Raw genomic sequence first — 15,130 nt, 5'->3', positions numbered from 1 at the left:
ACAGAAATAGGGAGAGGCAAGAAGCATTTGGGGAAGTGATTAACAGAAAGTTACCACAAAATCCATGTGGTAGTAGGGAGCACAGCACAGTGGAGCAACCTAAAGAAGAGCCTTGGCTAATGCAGACATTTGGGGGACAGTGGTGCCAGCTGAGGCAACATCGATAGACAGGTGGAATGCCACTAAATCATTGAACTGTTTTAAATAATAACTAACCATGTGAGCTATGATAAATGATCCAACCTTTACAAGCATGTTTCCTTGGGTGTAACACTCTGATCTTTAAGTGCATGGTGATGCCAAAGTATCTACTGAATTACCGTTAAAGTTACAAGGGGATTTAAGCTAAACTTTCTCTAGGGACCAGCACACTGAAAATTTCTATTTATTCAAGAGAAAGCCATCTATAGAAGAGGGGCTTTTGGGAGAATTTTGGGTTTCTTTTTTGAAAATCAAATTATGCACCATGAATAAAAGTCTCAGATATAAATATTCTTGCGATGGGTAACCTAGAGGGACTGATGTCTGCCCCATTCCCTTCAGGTACTGGACTTTTACTTAAAGGTTTTTTAATGTCCACAGAAAATTTACAATATGCAAATTACTTTCAGATATATTTAATCGACATAACAAGCCTGTGACTTAAGGATCATTTTTTTATTTTTATTTTTCAGAGATGAGGAAACTGGGGGCCAGAGAAATTAGGTAACTTACTCAGGGCCATAGAGCTGGAAAATTACAGAGCTGGGATTCAAACTCATGTAGTCTGATCCAAAGCCATATAAATAACCTCACCATAGAGCAGTGATGGCGAACCTATGACACACGTGTCAGAGGTAACACGCGAACTCATTTTTTTGGTTGATTTTTTCTTTGTTAAATGGCATTTAAATATATAAAATAAATATCAAAAATATAAGTCTTTGTTTTACTATGGTTGCAAATATCAAAAAATTTCTATATGTGACACGGCACCAGAGTTAAGTTAGGGTTTTTCAAAATGCTGACACGCCGAGCTCAAAAGGTTCGCCATCACTGCCACAGGGGTTTCAACAAAACTGAATGTGGCCCAGAATTGTCTGTCAGACCTTGTAGTGACTGTGAAGAGGAGGAGGGCATGGAAAACTTGGCTCTACCAGTTCTCATTCCATGAACCCAATGTAAAAGAAATCTTATCTTCTAGGAAAATGCCCTCATCTTCCACCACCACCACCACCAAATCAGAGGTCATGGTAGAACACAAAGGATACTCAGGAGCCAGACAGCAAGGCAAATATCTTTACTCCTGCAGGAGGGTGTACACGCACAGGGTCTGGCAGCACGCACACTGAGTGAGCAGTCCACTGGGGCTTTTATGCTTGATGCACGTCATCTGTCCCTCATTCTTGATTGGTCAGAGCTTAGGCTCACACTCTTTCAAGACTGGCTAATTTAAAGGAAAAAGGGAGGGGTTGACCTTTGGCGTTTCAAAATGGCAACTGCCTTCTTTGACAGAAAAGATTGTTTCTTTTCACATGCTATTAACCCAGTCAGGTAAGGCATGAGCAGAAAGTCATTTATTTATCAAAGTAACTACATGAGATGGTGCCCAGCTTAAAAGAAGGAAGTGAAACAGATATGTCCTTCTGCCTAAAGAGATATAATATCCTGTTTCCACAAATGGCCTTGACAGGAGGTGGGTTCTGAGAGACCTGTACTTTAGAAAGAGAAGCGAAATGTCACCAGACTTTCATATCTGTAGAATTTTGTTGGCTTTCTATAAAGAGGGAGAATATAACACGGTAACAGCTGTCAACAGTTCTGTTTTAGTAAGAAAACCACCTTTGGAACAAAATCAGACCCACACAGGGATTCAATAAGATGTCCTAGAGACAGCAAGTTCTGATTTGCTCTGGGATTCTTAAGAAGCAAGCTCTCCAATCCTGCTGAGTCAATGGGCAGGATCCATTTTCAGTTCTCAACTTGTCCTGAGTCGCTGTAAGTCTCTTGCCAAGTTGAATCAGTGTAGCATCGGTAGGAACCTATTAAGAACTCCACATACCCAGGGAGAGAGCAACAGAGTGTAGTGAACTTTTATTTGGATAAAAGTTGCTCCAAAGGGAAGAAATTAGCAAACAATCTAGTCATGGAGTCAAATCTTTTGTTAACAGAAGGAAAAGGGAGGACCTGCTCTGGTTGGCCCAGCTCCATATTCACTGGGCAACTACGGTTTCCTTTTTTCTAATTCTCCTGACAGTCCCAAGCTGGATGCCAGTTGGCCTGCAAATCAAGGTTTCTTTGCAGACTTCTTTGCCTGGGCGCTTGACTTCTGCTGTCCAGACCTCTTGCAGAGGCCATGCTCTCACCTCCTGACCCCCTTTTGCTCACTGGGCACCTAACCACCTGCCTGGCTTTTTGCATTCCTGGTCTCTTAAAGCATTTCTTTGGAATTTCTGGTCAACTTGGTTGCTGTTTGATTGCCTAGTTTCTGGCACACTCTAAATTCTGCCTGCCTTTGGCTTCTGAATCACCGATCTTTCCTGTCCCTTGGTTCTTGTGTACTTCTAGACTCCTGTTTTTCTGTGCTTGATGGCCCACTGCCTAGCAGATACCCACTGCCAGCTTCCTCTACCTGTTTGATTTTTTTAAAAAACCTGTTTTTGCAAATCACCACCATTGTTCACAATCCCAGAACTGACATTTTTAGAGCTTAAGGTGGAGCAAATCAAGAGGAAATACTCTTTTGGAAAGAGGAAATGCAGATTAAAGGGGAGGGTTTGCTTAGCCTTCTTTAGGTGTGACTCTCAGGAAGGCAAAAACAGAGAACATACAGTTTAAAAGATCTGAATTCAAATAGAAACTTTATTGTTGGTAATGCAAGTAATAAAATAATAATTATCTGGGAAGAATTTAAAGGAAGAACTTTGCTAGATCATTAATTCTTAATATCTATTTTTTTCATATAAAGAGCATTTTGTTCCTTTGACATGTGTTTTTAGCTTATCACCAAATTTTTAACATGTAAATTTAGATGTTTTTAAATGGGTAAAATATTTTAACATTCACAAACACTTATAAGAGAGAATTTATTTTTAGTGTCCCAAGTTTGAAACTAGTGTTTAATTAATCTCATTGAATTGTGCCATTTCATAGGGATACACTGGCTCTTTTTTGAAAGGTTATAGGAATTTAAGAGAGTCCATTCTTTTTTTTAGGCGAGTTCATTCTTAAGGCATACATACAGCCAGCTGTTCCCTGTTAGGTCGGAGAGAGCCCAGGATCGGATACATGCAGACGTGTGACAAGATAATGGACTCCCCCTGGCATTTCTCACAGATCAGCATGCCAGACACAGATACTGGCTTCTCCCTGAATCAACACCGACCCCCACACAGATACTGACTCCTTCCTGAATACCTGGCTGACCCCCTGCAGCTGAAACTTCCTCAGCTGAATACCTCAGCTCATGTCCCCGCCCCTCACCCAACCACAGTATAAAAAAAGCGCCCCCCTCCCTGTTGGCGTGAACCCACGTGCCCTGTCTTTTGGGGTACGTGGGTCTCCCGGGGACGCAGAAATAAACCTTTTCCTTTTCTTTCTTTTTCTGATTCACTGGACTGTCTTTATTTCTTATGCCGCCTCCTGAGCCACCTAACCTAACATTCCCTATCGACAATATATTTTTCATATAAATAAATATGTAATGCTCTTGTCCCTTAAAAATTTGCGAATTATGTGACTCTAGGATTGTACAGTTGTAATTTTGTTTGGAATTAGAGAGACAAATCCAGTCGTTTCTATATTTTCCTGAATAGTATGTAAATGTCCCAATATGCCTTCATATTGTTAACCCAAATTCAAACCGCACCACAGCTTCAAGTCTCTGCAATGCACTGTGCAGTCATGGAGATCACTGGATTCCATTACACAGTTCTTCAACACGTTTTTTCAAATAATCAACTCTTCTTTAGTTTCTTCCTACTTACCTTTTGGCTTCTACCTTTCCTCCTCATTAGCTTCTCTAATAAGACAAACCTAAAGGAAATGAAGGCAACTAGGACACTTGAATTCTTTTTTTCCACATAAGGTTGGGTGGTGGTGAAGCAGCAAATCCACCACCTAAAACACAGTGTAGAGAACAACTGGGTTTTGCAAATCCATGCACTTCTTTAGCAACTGCAGCCCTTACCAAGATATGTTTTTCAGGTTTGAAAAAGACAATAATGGTTTCTTTCTGATTCTCTGACTTCTTTTATTCTTCTGAGGCTTAATATTCTAAGAAAAGAGGCATATTCACTGGGGCTTTTTTTTTTTTCCCCCTTCTTCTCCATTAGGACAATAGATAACTGGTGTAAAGATTTATTCTCAGCTATACTTGTATAATCTTTGTTTTATTTTAAGCCGAATGGAGCAAAGCAGCAGAAATATGTGGGGAGTCAGATAGCCTGTGATAAAATTCTGTTTGTACAGCTTTCCAGCATGACCTTTGGCAAATTCCTCAGCCTCTTCTCACCTGAGAAAGATTTTTAAACAATTTCAACCCCACAGCCTGTGATCTATGGTCAAGTCATCCTTGACACTGTTTTTACTTTGATAATATCCTAAACTCTCTCCATGTCTCCCTGTTCTGATAATTAGACCTGGGTCTTTGTCCCTGTTCCAAAATTTATCTTCCAGTTGCCTGTCTAGCACAGTAGATCACCTCTAGGTTTAGAGCCCTGCCCTTCACACAAATGGTGGTTATGGACACTGACAATCTTTGGCAAGACCTTCCAATAACCACTTTCAACTTACTTGCTTATCTGAATCCCAGAGTACTATCTCCCTGTGAGCAACTTGACTTTGTGCCTACTTGACTCAATGTACATCGCTGCCTTGGGCCCCGTATTGACAATTGCTTTCATGAACTATGGCCTGATATTTTGAAATGGTTTGAATAAATACCTGTTGGCATGTCAGTATTCTTAAGCTCCAGTCCTATCCCAGTGGCTATATTCAAGACTGGTTCTCTTCCCCTCTCTGGATAGCTCCTAATCATTACATGAAAACAAAAAACACTGAAAAAGAGAAAAGAAAAAAGAAAGAAAAAAAACTCAGGAAAGATCAGGAATATGCTCCATAAGAAGGTTGGAACCCTTACTACATTTTCTGAATCGTGTAGTTCTAACTGGATATTACTTGGGGTAATCAGTAAGGAAACATCTGGGTTCTCGAAGATCCCTGCTGTCATCTGAGAGAATTGGATGCTTCCTGCGTTTAGATGGTTATTCCTGTGCTCAAGAGAACTGGGAAACATTTAGGGCTGGTCTTCAAAGGAAGAAAACACTATAAATCACCCAGTGAACAGTGCTGTGGAAGTGCTATCAGGTAGTTCTTTGCTGCATGATGTCTCTACGCAATTGTCCCCTTTGGTAGAGAGCATGGCATAGCCTTCTACACAAAAGTAACAGGGTAGTGAAACCATATTGTGGGTGCTGTTTGAATATTGTGATAATGACAGTTTGTCTATAAAAAGCCCAGAGATTATTGCTAGGGGCTGAAAATATTATCAGACAGTTCCATATCCCACTGTTCATAACCCACCATAACAAGGTAATTCCTTCAATAACTCCCATGTGGCAGGTTTTATAAGATAATTTCTGACACACTTGCTACAGTTATTGCGAATTCTCAATATAAGGCTTTAAGTGCAACATTTTCATTAAACGGAATTTCAATTTCCAGAATTATAGTGTAATGACTCAAGTCAGACAAAATCTTAGCACCAAATTATTATAGATTGTTCCTTTCCTTAAGGAACTATTCCACAAAAACCAACCAAACAAATAAATAAGTAAAAACCAATATTTCTTCAGTACTGGTAAGAATAAGTAATGGAATAAAGATTATTATTTATACCCAGCCAGTGTGGCTCAGTGGTTGAGCATCAACCTATGAACCAGGAGGTCACAGTTTGATTCCTCATCAGAGCCCATACCCCGGTTGGGGGCTTGATGCTTACTGTGGGGTGTGCAGGAGGCAGCCCATCAATTATTCTCGCTCATCATTGATGTTTCTATCTCTCCCTTCCTCTCTGAAATCAATAAAAATAAAATTTAAAAAGATTGTCATTTATGATACCATTTCAGGTTTTGAATATTCTTTTTAAGTTTAAAAGAACATTGTTAAAATCTATTTTTTGCTTTTACTTTTCAGCCTCATTTATTCATTCATTTACTCTTTCAACAAATGTTTGTATATTACCTTCTATTTACCAGGTGCTATGGTAGGCATTAGGGACATAACAATGACTTAGAATTCTAATCATTCCCTTTATTCTGAATAATTCTATATTAAAACCAGATACAGAAAATACCTGCCCTACTTCATATTAGTTTTCTTGTTTTCTACGCTCTTAACATCATTTTATAACATTTTTTATATAATAGATTCACAATGTTTGATGGTTGTGTTAGTGGAAAGTCAGGAAATCATAATAGTTTTTTATTCAATATCCAACTTGCCTTTTAATAGAAGATAAAAGAAGGCCCTGTCGCTCATTTTAGTCTACATTCTCATGACTTACAACAGACTTCATTTTTCCTGTGGTGCAAATTCAGTTATCACCTTGCCTTACCAATAATACTCTATACCAGTGATGGCGAACCTTTTGAGCTTGGCGTGTCAGCATTTTGAAAAACCCTAACTTAACTCTGGTGCCGTGTCACATATAGAAATTTTTTGATATTTGCAACCATAGTAAAACAAAGACTTACATTTTTTATATTTATTTTATATATTTAAATGCCATTTAACAACGAAAAATCAACCAAAAAAATGAGTTCGCGTGTCACCTCTGACACGCGTGTCATAGGTTCGCCATCACTGCTCTATACCATCTAGTGGGTGTAGGCTAAACAGTATAAAATTTGTCTATTCTGTTCTTGGGGAAATTTCATGTAAAATATGGCTTCTTTTTAACTGAATCATTAATCCAGAGCCTAATTTCCTCTCTTTTATTCTCTTCACTAGCCCATTTCTTGCTTCCCATTTTAAAACTTCAAAGAAGTCTCTGATTGAGCCTACTTTCCCAAATCACTCACTATGATGTTAACTCAGAGGTCACAAAGTCAAATGCCTACAGGGATCAACCTGGAAAGATAATTAAGGTCTGGGGGCTGGAGCGGGAAAATGAGGGAGAAAGGGAGACGGTGGCACACTGCAGAGCACAGATCCCACAGAGGAGGATGTGGTACTCAGTGCCCGCTCATTGATATTGAGTGAATGAAAGGCTTGGTTAGCTGATCATTTCATTTTCAAAAAAGTTAGAAATCTTGACCTTTACGTAAAATGTCCCAATCTGTAAATGTTGGGCCAAAAAAAACCTGTCTGCCAAGGGCTGCCATTTGCAACCTCTGCTTTCATTGGTACTGAACTCAAAGCACCATGGGTTTCTGAAATGTCCTTGAGGAATGTGAGGTGAATTCTGTGATCCAACTCCATCATCAAGGGAAAGGGAAAGGAAGGGTTCTTACCATGAGTGTGATTTGATATTGGTCTAATTAGTACATTTTCATTAATCTAATTAGTAAATTGTCATTGTCGTTTTTTAAAAAATGTAACAATCCATTTTTTTAATGTAAGAAAAGGGGGATAAAATATATATATTCAATTTAAAAATACATATTCAATTTTGCTTTTATTTATATATATGAAGGAACACTGGCACTAGAAAAAAGGCATTAAAATTTAACAGAAGTAATTATCTATGCAAAGCAGGGACAAGGTGGAAGGGCATGAGTATGAGAATAAGACTTCTCAATGTATACTTTTTATTTAGTTTTATTTTTTTGAACCAAGTGAGAGTATTACCTATTCAAAAGTTAAAATTTAAAAATAAAGGTAAAAGGCATTAAAATGTCAATTTATGGTATCAATGGGTGAGTATGCACCATAGTGTGACCTTTTCCTCTTCCCGTCACGGCGTGTGCTCATCCATTAATATCTGTGTGCCCCCAAAAGGGGGAATCACCTGGCAAAAATGTCACTTTGCCAATATTGTGAACTTTGTACACCAACCTGAGCAAAAAAAAAAAAAAAAAAAAAAAAAAATAGACAGCCCTATGCTGACAGTGAATTGGCAGGTCATCAAACCTGCCAGCCTTGGGGTACTGGCAGAGCTGTGGCTCAGATTCCCAGAGTTCAAGGTGGTGGGATTCATTGTTCTGGCCAGGGTACTTTTACTGTAGGGGTCGCATGTTTGCACAACCAAAACCTGGCACTGTTGGCAACTTAGAGTGAATAAAACACAGGAGAGATACAGCATCTGCTCTACCCTGTCTATCTCGGCCTTTCCAGCACTGCTCATGTCTAAAGGTCATCATACTGAGGAAGTTCCTGAACTTCTGTGGTGGTTGGAGATAAAGTTGAAGGCTACAAGAAGACCAAGGAGGCCGTTTTGCTCCTTAAGAAAGTTAAGGCCTGGAATGATATAAAAAAGCTCTATGCCTGGGGTGGGGATGGAGGGGAAGGGTTAGAAGGGGTCCATGGGGAATAAAAAGGGGACATATGTAATACTTTCAACAATATAGATAAAAATAATAAAAATTCCAAACCTGTAAAAAAAAAAAAGAAAAGCTCTATGTCTCTCAGCAAATGATAACTAATAAGGGCAAAATGAGAAACTGTCGTTATATCTAGTGTAGAGGATCTTGCATCATCTATACCGAGGACAATGGTATCATCAAAGCCTTCAGAAACATCCCTGGAATTACCTGCTTAATGTAAACAAACTGAACATTTTGAAACTTGCTCCCGGTGGGCATGTGGGCTGTTTCTGCGTTTGAACTGAAAATGCTCTCTGTAAGCAGCTGATCTGTATGGCACCTGACGTAAAGCTGCCGCCCTCCAAGCACCACACAAGAAGATGCATTGCAGAGTCCTGAAGGAGAATCCACTGAAAACCCTGAGAATCATGTTGAAGCTAAATCCATATGCAAAGACTATGAGCTGGAACACCATTCTTCACCAGGCCGAGCACCACAAGCCCCGGTGAATAAAGCAGCACCAGCGCTAGAAGCCAAATCAGATGAGAAGAGGGTTCCAGGCAAGGAGCCTGTGGTAGGGAAGTAAGAAAGAGGGCTATTGTTGTTAGGAAGCAGAAGAAGCCTTTGGTGGTAAAAATAAAATAAAATTAAAAAATAAATAAACAAATAAATAAAGGCTGCAGCTACCAGCAGCTGAGAAAAGGCCCACAGAAAAGAAACCCACCACAAAAGAAAAGAAACCTGCAGCATAAACTGAAACTTGTTTATTCTGTAAAGGTTAAATCACTTTGAACAGCTAATTTTGAATAAAAAAATTATCAAAGATGTGGTGATGGGGAAAAAAGGTCAGTTCATTTTTATTGCAGAGAGTGTGAAGGTTGAATAGTAGATTAAAGTGCATAAAATATATGTAAAAGAATAAAATTGTATAAGGGACGTAGAATTACAAAAGTTCAAGAAGAAAGTTAGTAGTTACAAAATACTCATGGGGATGTAAAGTACAGCACAGGGAATACAGTCACTAATATTGTAGTAACTATATATGATGTGAGATGGGTGCTGGATTTATTGAGGTGATTACTTCGCAGGTTAAATAAATGTGTGATCACAAGGTTGTACATCCGAAACTAATATTGTACATTAATCGTAATTGAAAAATGAAAAAATATTTTTAAAAAGTTAAGAAGAAAAGGGAACATTGTTACATATTTAATAGCTAAAGAAATATTTTTTTTCATTTACTCTTTAAATGGTATCAAATCACCATGGCATTTATATTCCACACTTAAGATATGAGAGACCATTTTATTTTTAAATGCCAATATTTACAACAGAACATTGGAAATGACTTCCTTTACAATTATTTAATTTTATGAGAAAAAAAATTGGATGTTGTTATAAAAACTGGGCAGGGATACATGTACTTTTCAAAATTCTTTTAGTAGTGTGTAAACAAAAAATTTGAAGACCACTGATCTTGATTTCATGTATTTTAAGCCAATGGAGTTATTCCTTTGTCTCTGGAAGGCTAACGTTACGTTACACATGGCGACTAAGAGGCCACAAATTAGTACCTCTGAACACAACCATATGGATTAATTTTGGATTAGCTTTTACTTAGAAAAACAGAAACTTTTAAACTTCATAAGAATGGGTGCCAGGTAAATTTGGATGTTTGTATGGTAGGTCCAGTGTATGACATCAAGAATTCGCAGGGCCACTGTAACAAGAGTGAAAAGAAGGGCCATATCAAGAGGTAGAATGTGTCCTACTTAACTTTGCCACAGGCCAACATGCTTGGGATCCTTCTTAGGACTCATACACTTGGTGGTTTTAAAACCAAAAGTGGAAGTCCACCTACATACAATGAGGTTCCCAGCCTGGACCCTGGGGGGCTGTTTGAGCCCCAGGTTTCTTTCCCATGTGATAACAAGGGAAACAACTCAAATTTGAAATGAAAATGATCTAAATGAATTTTCCCCTTTTGAAGAAGAAAATTTTAACTACATTTCATCTTTGTTGACTCTAAATGGAAACTGAACAATCATTTCTTCTCATTTGGCTGAAACTTTGTCCTTATTATCCGTTGATAGCCCTTACCGCAGGAAATCCCAGACAACCTTCCTCTCCCACCCACTGACCCACTTAAGGCTCTTCATATCACCTATTTTGAACGCTTTCCCACCACTATCCAATTTCTAAGACTCTTCCACTGTGTCCTCTGGAATCCACAAGCCATCATCAGCAAAACCTTCTGTATCCTCCATCTCTCCCCTGAATATTTCCTTCACTTTTTGTTCTAAAGCAAACCTGGCTCATTCCCTGTGGATGTTGTCCCTGCAGCCTTCCCAAGGCCCTCACACCACTGGACTTGGAGGTGAAAGAGATATCCTCCTTGCTCTTCATTGCTCCTTTCAAGCTATTCTCCCTTTCTTCTCTTTAATTACTCCTCCTGACCAATATTTGCTTTTTTTTAAAGTCATGTCCTCTGATGTTGTCACTCTCTTCATTGTGGTAGTCACCTACGCACTCATAGATCACTTTGCCTTATTTCTCAACTTCAGCTTTTGACTACTGGGATCCTTTCCAGCACCTCTCCTGTCCTAAGTCTTGTTGTTTTCAATATGGAATAGGGAATCCTTATGACACCTTCACCTTGATTCTCTTCCAGTACCATATTCCACCCTCCTCAGCCATTTGACTGCCATTCCATTATCTCATTCCACCTTATACTTCATCTTAATCTCATGCATCCCACTCTAATTACCATGTTGTTGTGGTAACTCTTGCAGAAGTGAGATGGACTACACCTAAAATTTGGTTTGGATGTTGACATTGATGATATTACACATGCACCAACAGAGTATGAAAAGGCTTGTCACTCACATAAAGAAGTTTCCTGGGAAGAGCAGGGCAGGCTCCAAACTAGTATGAATATAGCTTGAGGAGACAGAGAAAGGAGGTGCCTTGGGGTTTTATGGTGTTTGGGGTGGGACCAGGGTGAAGGTTTTCTCACATGGTTTGGGTCTTACATGGTTTGAACTTCCCACTGGCACCAAAGGAATGAGCACCCAGGCTTTCTTATCAGTTTTCCCAAATGTGGGGCACAGGGGAAAGAGGAGTGGTGAAAGCGGCCAGCAAATATATATAAAAAATGGATCCAGACCCCTTATTATACACTTCCTGTCTTTCCAGACCATTCTCTCTTGTTCTCTAACTCCTATTGTCCCTCAACCCCACAAGGACTTGCAATTAATTGATCCTACCACCTTTTCTCTGTCCTTAATCTGTCCACATCCACTGGTTCCTCGTCTTAAACTCCATTGTGAATCATAACCACTCCCTTACATCCTCAACTCCCTTGCTCCTCTCTCCTTGCTCTTACTGCCTTGGTAAGGCCTGATTAAATAGAATTCTAAGCCTACTCTGAGCCTTCACTCTGATAGCTGATTATTGCTGGAGTCTTTGAAAACAGCACAATCAGGCCCTGGCTGGGTAGCTCACTTGGTTAGTGTCATCCCCATAAGCCAAGGTTGAGGGTTTGATCACCAGTCACATATAAGAATCAACCAATGAATACATAAATAAGTGGAGTATCAAATTGATGTTTCTCTCTCTCTCCCTTCCTCTCTCTCTAAAATCAATGAATTAAAGAAAACCACCACCATCACACTGACTTGTCCCACTTAAATTTATCACTAGCAACTCAAGCGGGCCCTTTATGACATTCAGCAAGCACATGATGGTTTTTCTCAGTCCATTTACCTTTCCAAATGAGTATTTTACACCTTCACTTCTCTCCCCAAGCCTCCATTATTCTTCCACACCTCTTCTTTCTCCACTGATGACCTTACTTCCTGTCTCTGAGAAAATGGAAACAATCAAAAGAGAACTTCCACAAATTCCCACAACCACTTCTGCCCAACTGCTTGCCTGTTTCCATAGATAGTCCGTGCTCTTGTCTGCAGACTATTCATTCACTTGTGTGCTAGATTCCAAATTCTCTTTCCTTCTCAAGGATACCTCTCCAACAATTCTCTCTTCTTGTGCCTACATAAATTTTGCCTTCTCTTCCAGATCATCCTCATCAGAAACAAATAGTTCTACCAATTTTTTGTCAACCTACTTTTAAAAAAAATCCTCATCGAGGATATGTTTTAATTGATTTTTTAGAGAGAGAGGAAAGGAGGGGGAGAGAGAAACATTGATGTGTGAGAAAAACATCAATTGGTTGCCTATGTACCCCAACCAGGATTGAACCCACAAGCCAGGCATGTGCCCTGACTGGGAATCCAACCCAAAGCTTTTTGGTGTACGGGACGATGCTCCAACCAACTAAGCCACCTGACCAGGGCTGTTAACCTAGTTTTGACTTCACTTTCACTGCCAGTTACTACCTTATTTTGGGGCTACACTTTGTAAGAGAACGTCTCAAAATAATTTCCTATACTGTTAGTCATCTCCAATTCCTCTCCCATTTTTTTCTTAAACCCACTCCAATCAATCCCCTCTCGCCCCCTTCTTCCCCCAACCCGCCCCTGTCTCTCTTTCTCTCTCTCTCTCTCTCACACACACACACACACACACACACACACACACACACACACACACACCTTGCTCCATTGAAATGTTACCATTGGCCTCCATGGTACTAAATCCAATGGTCAAGTCTCAGTTCTCATTCACTTAGGAGTAATCACTCCTTGATACACTACCTTCACTTGGCGTCTAGGCACTCACTTTTGGTTCTACTTCATGGCTGCTCCTTGTCAGGCTCCTTTGCTGGCTCATTCACGTCTTCCTCCTTGAAGTTGTAAGACTTCATCCTTGGTTCTCTTCTCTCCATTTACAAATTCCCGTGGTGCTATTGTCTAGTCCAGTGGTCGGCAAACTCATTAGACAACAGGGCCAAATATCAACAGTACAACGATTGAAATTTCTTTTGAGAGCCAAATTTTTTAAACTTAAACTATATAGGTAGGTACATTGTTATTAACTTAATTAGGGTACTCCTAAGCTGGCCTTTGCTAAAAACATCCTCAATCTCTCCCATCCACACTTGTCTTGTATACTTGTTTCAGATAGAAGAGTGTGGATGGGAGAGTTGGAAGGGGTTGACCTCAGTGAATGTACCTCAAAACAATGTACCTCAAAACAATGTACCTCCCCCGCGGTGGGTATCCCGTGGCCCCACTGACTGACACTCCCCCACTTCTTTTAACGCCACTTCTTCAAAATAGACTCGCCCAGGCTGGAAAACCGACTTCTGCGCATGGGCCACAAAGTTTCAATCGCACTGTACGTGCGCCCGCACTTGGTATTTTGTGGAAGAGCCACACTCAAGGGGCCAAAGAGCCGCATGTGGCTCGCGAGCCGCGGTTTGCCGACCACTGGTCTAGTCTCTTGGCTTTAAATATCATCTAAATGCTGGTATCTTTCATATATCTCTAGCTTGGACCACTCTCCTGAAGCTCAGGATATATGTACAACTGCCTACCCCAAATCGCCACTTGGATTTCTAATAAATATCTCAAATGCAAATGTCCAAAAATAAACTTTTGATCTGTCTCCTCAAACCTACTCTTATAGTCTTCCTCATCTCTATTTTTGTTTTCTTTTTTCATATCCCCTATCAACTTTCTTATCCTATTTGATTTTTGTATTTGTTACATTTATTACTTATTTCCTGTTGCCCCAACCTGCAAAATGTAATCTCTACAAGGGTGGGTTTGTTTGTTGTCTGTTTTGTTCATATATATAACCAGATCAACTAAAACAATGTCTGGGTGCTCAATTAATATTTATTTTTTGAATGAATGAATGAATGAATTAAACCAATAGGATCCATTATTAGCTTACTCAGAAATTACTGGTCTGTTAACCTAAGCTGAAAAAATCAATGAAAAATGGGTTTATCTGCCAGCAGTAAAATATCACCCAGGTTTAAAACTTGAGTGTGCTTGGAGGGTTGGGGGGGCGGGCGGTGAAGAGTAGACAAGAAGGTATCTCTTCAAAAAAGTAAAACACCAGAACAAGGCTTAGGGAAAAGCTGCCGTGAGAGTGTGTCCAGGTTTGCTTCTGGGGAGACCACTTACACTTCTCAGAGCCACAGGCCCCAAGGGGTTCTAAATGGCCCCCTAAACTTTGTTGGAATCACATGAAAGATGGCATGTGGGGTGAAAAGAAGCAAAAACACATCTTCCTCCACTAAGAGTCACTCCTATCAACAGCTGTTCTCCCACTAGGGTGTCTCTCTTTTCCCTTATTTGGACTTCACTGTCAAAAGAAAGACACCACACCCTGCGTTATGTAGCCTTAACCGAGTAGCTGTGCCACGTCCCAGGTCTCCAGTCTTCAGGACCGTATTTAATTCAGTAATATTTTTCTTTCTTTTGAATCAGGGTCCCTGGGTGGAGCCAGGAAAACTCTGAAGCTGTTTGAAAACAATACAAATGAAAAAGGACAGATTTTTTTAAAGTATATTTTAAAAATAGATTAAGGCCCTTAGAAGCAAACTGGATTTGGGGGGGGTCAAGGCGAGTTCAGCACAGAGTAGCCCTGTCCGCATCGCCTGGCCTGGCGGCGAGGAGCCCCGTCCTCAGGGATGCGCGGGTCGGCGTTTCGGG

The 15,130-nt window shown here is 40.0% G+C and overlaps 1 pseudogene; it reads left to right on the top strand.

Annotated features, from left to right (window-relative positions):
• Positions 1-7,894: 7,894 nt before the first annotated feature.
• On the top strand, positions 7,895-9,013 carry LOC102247124 (annotated as a pseudogene).
• Positions 9,014-15,130: the final 6,117 nt, after the last annotated feature.

Source organism: Myotis brandtii, unplaced genomic scaffold (genome assembly GCF_000412655.1).
Source record: "Myotis brandtii unplaced genomic scaffold, ASM41265v1 scaffold58, whole genome shotgun sequence".
Lineage (NCBI taxonomy): Eukaryota > Metazoa > Chordata > Mammalia > Chiroptera > Vespertilionidae > Myotis > Myotis brandtii.
Note: the sequence above shows the minus strand (reverse complement) of the source record. Positions and strands in the feature narration are given on the sequence as shown.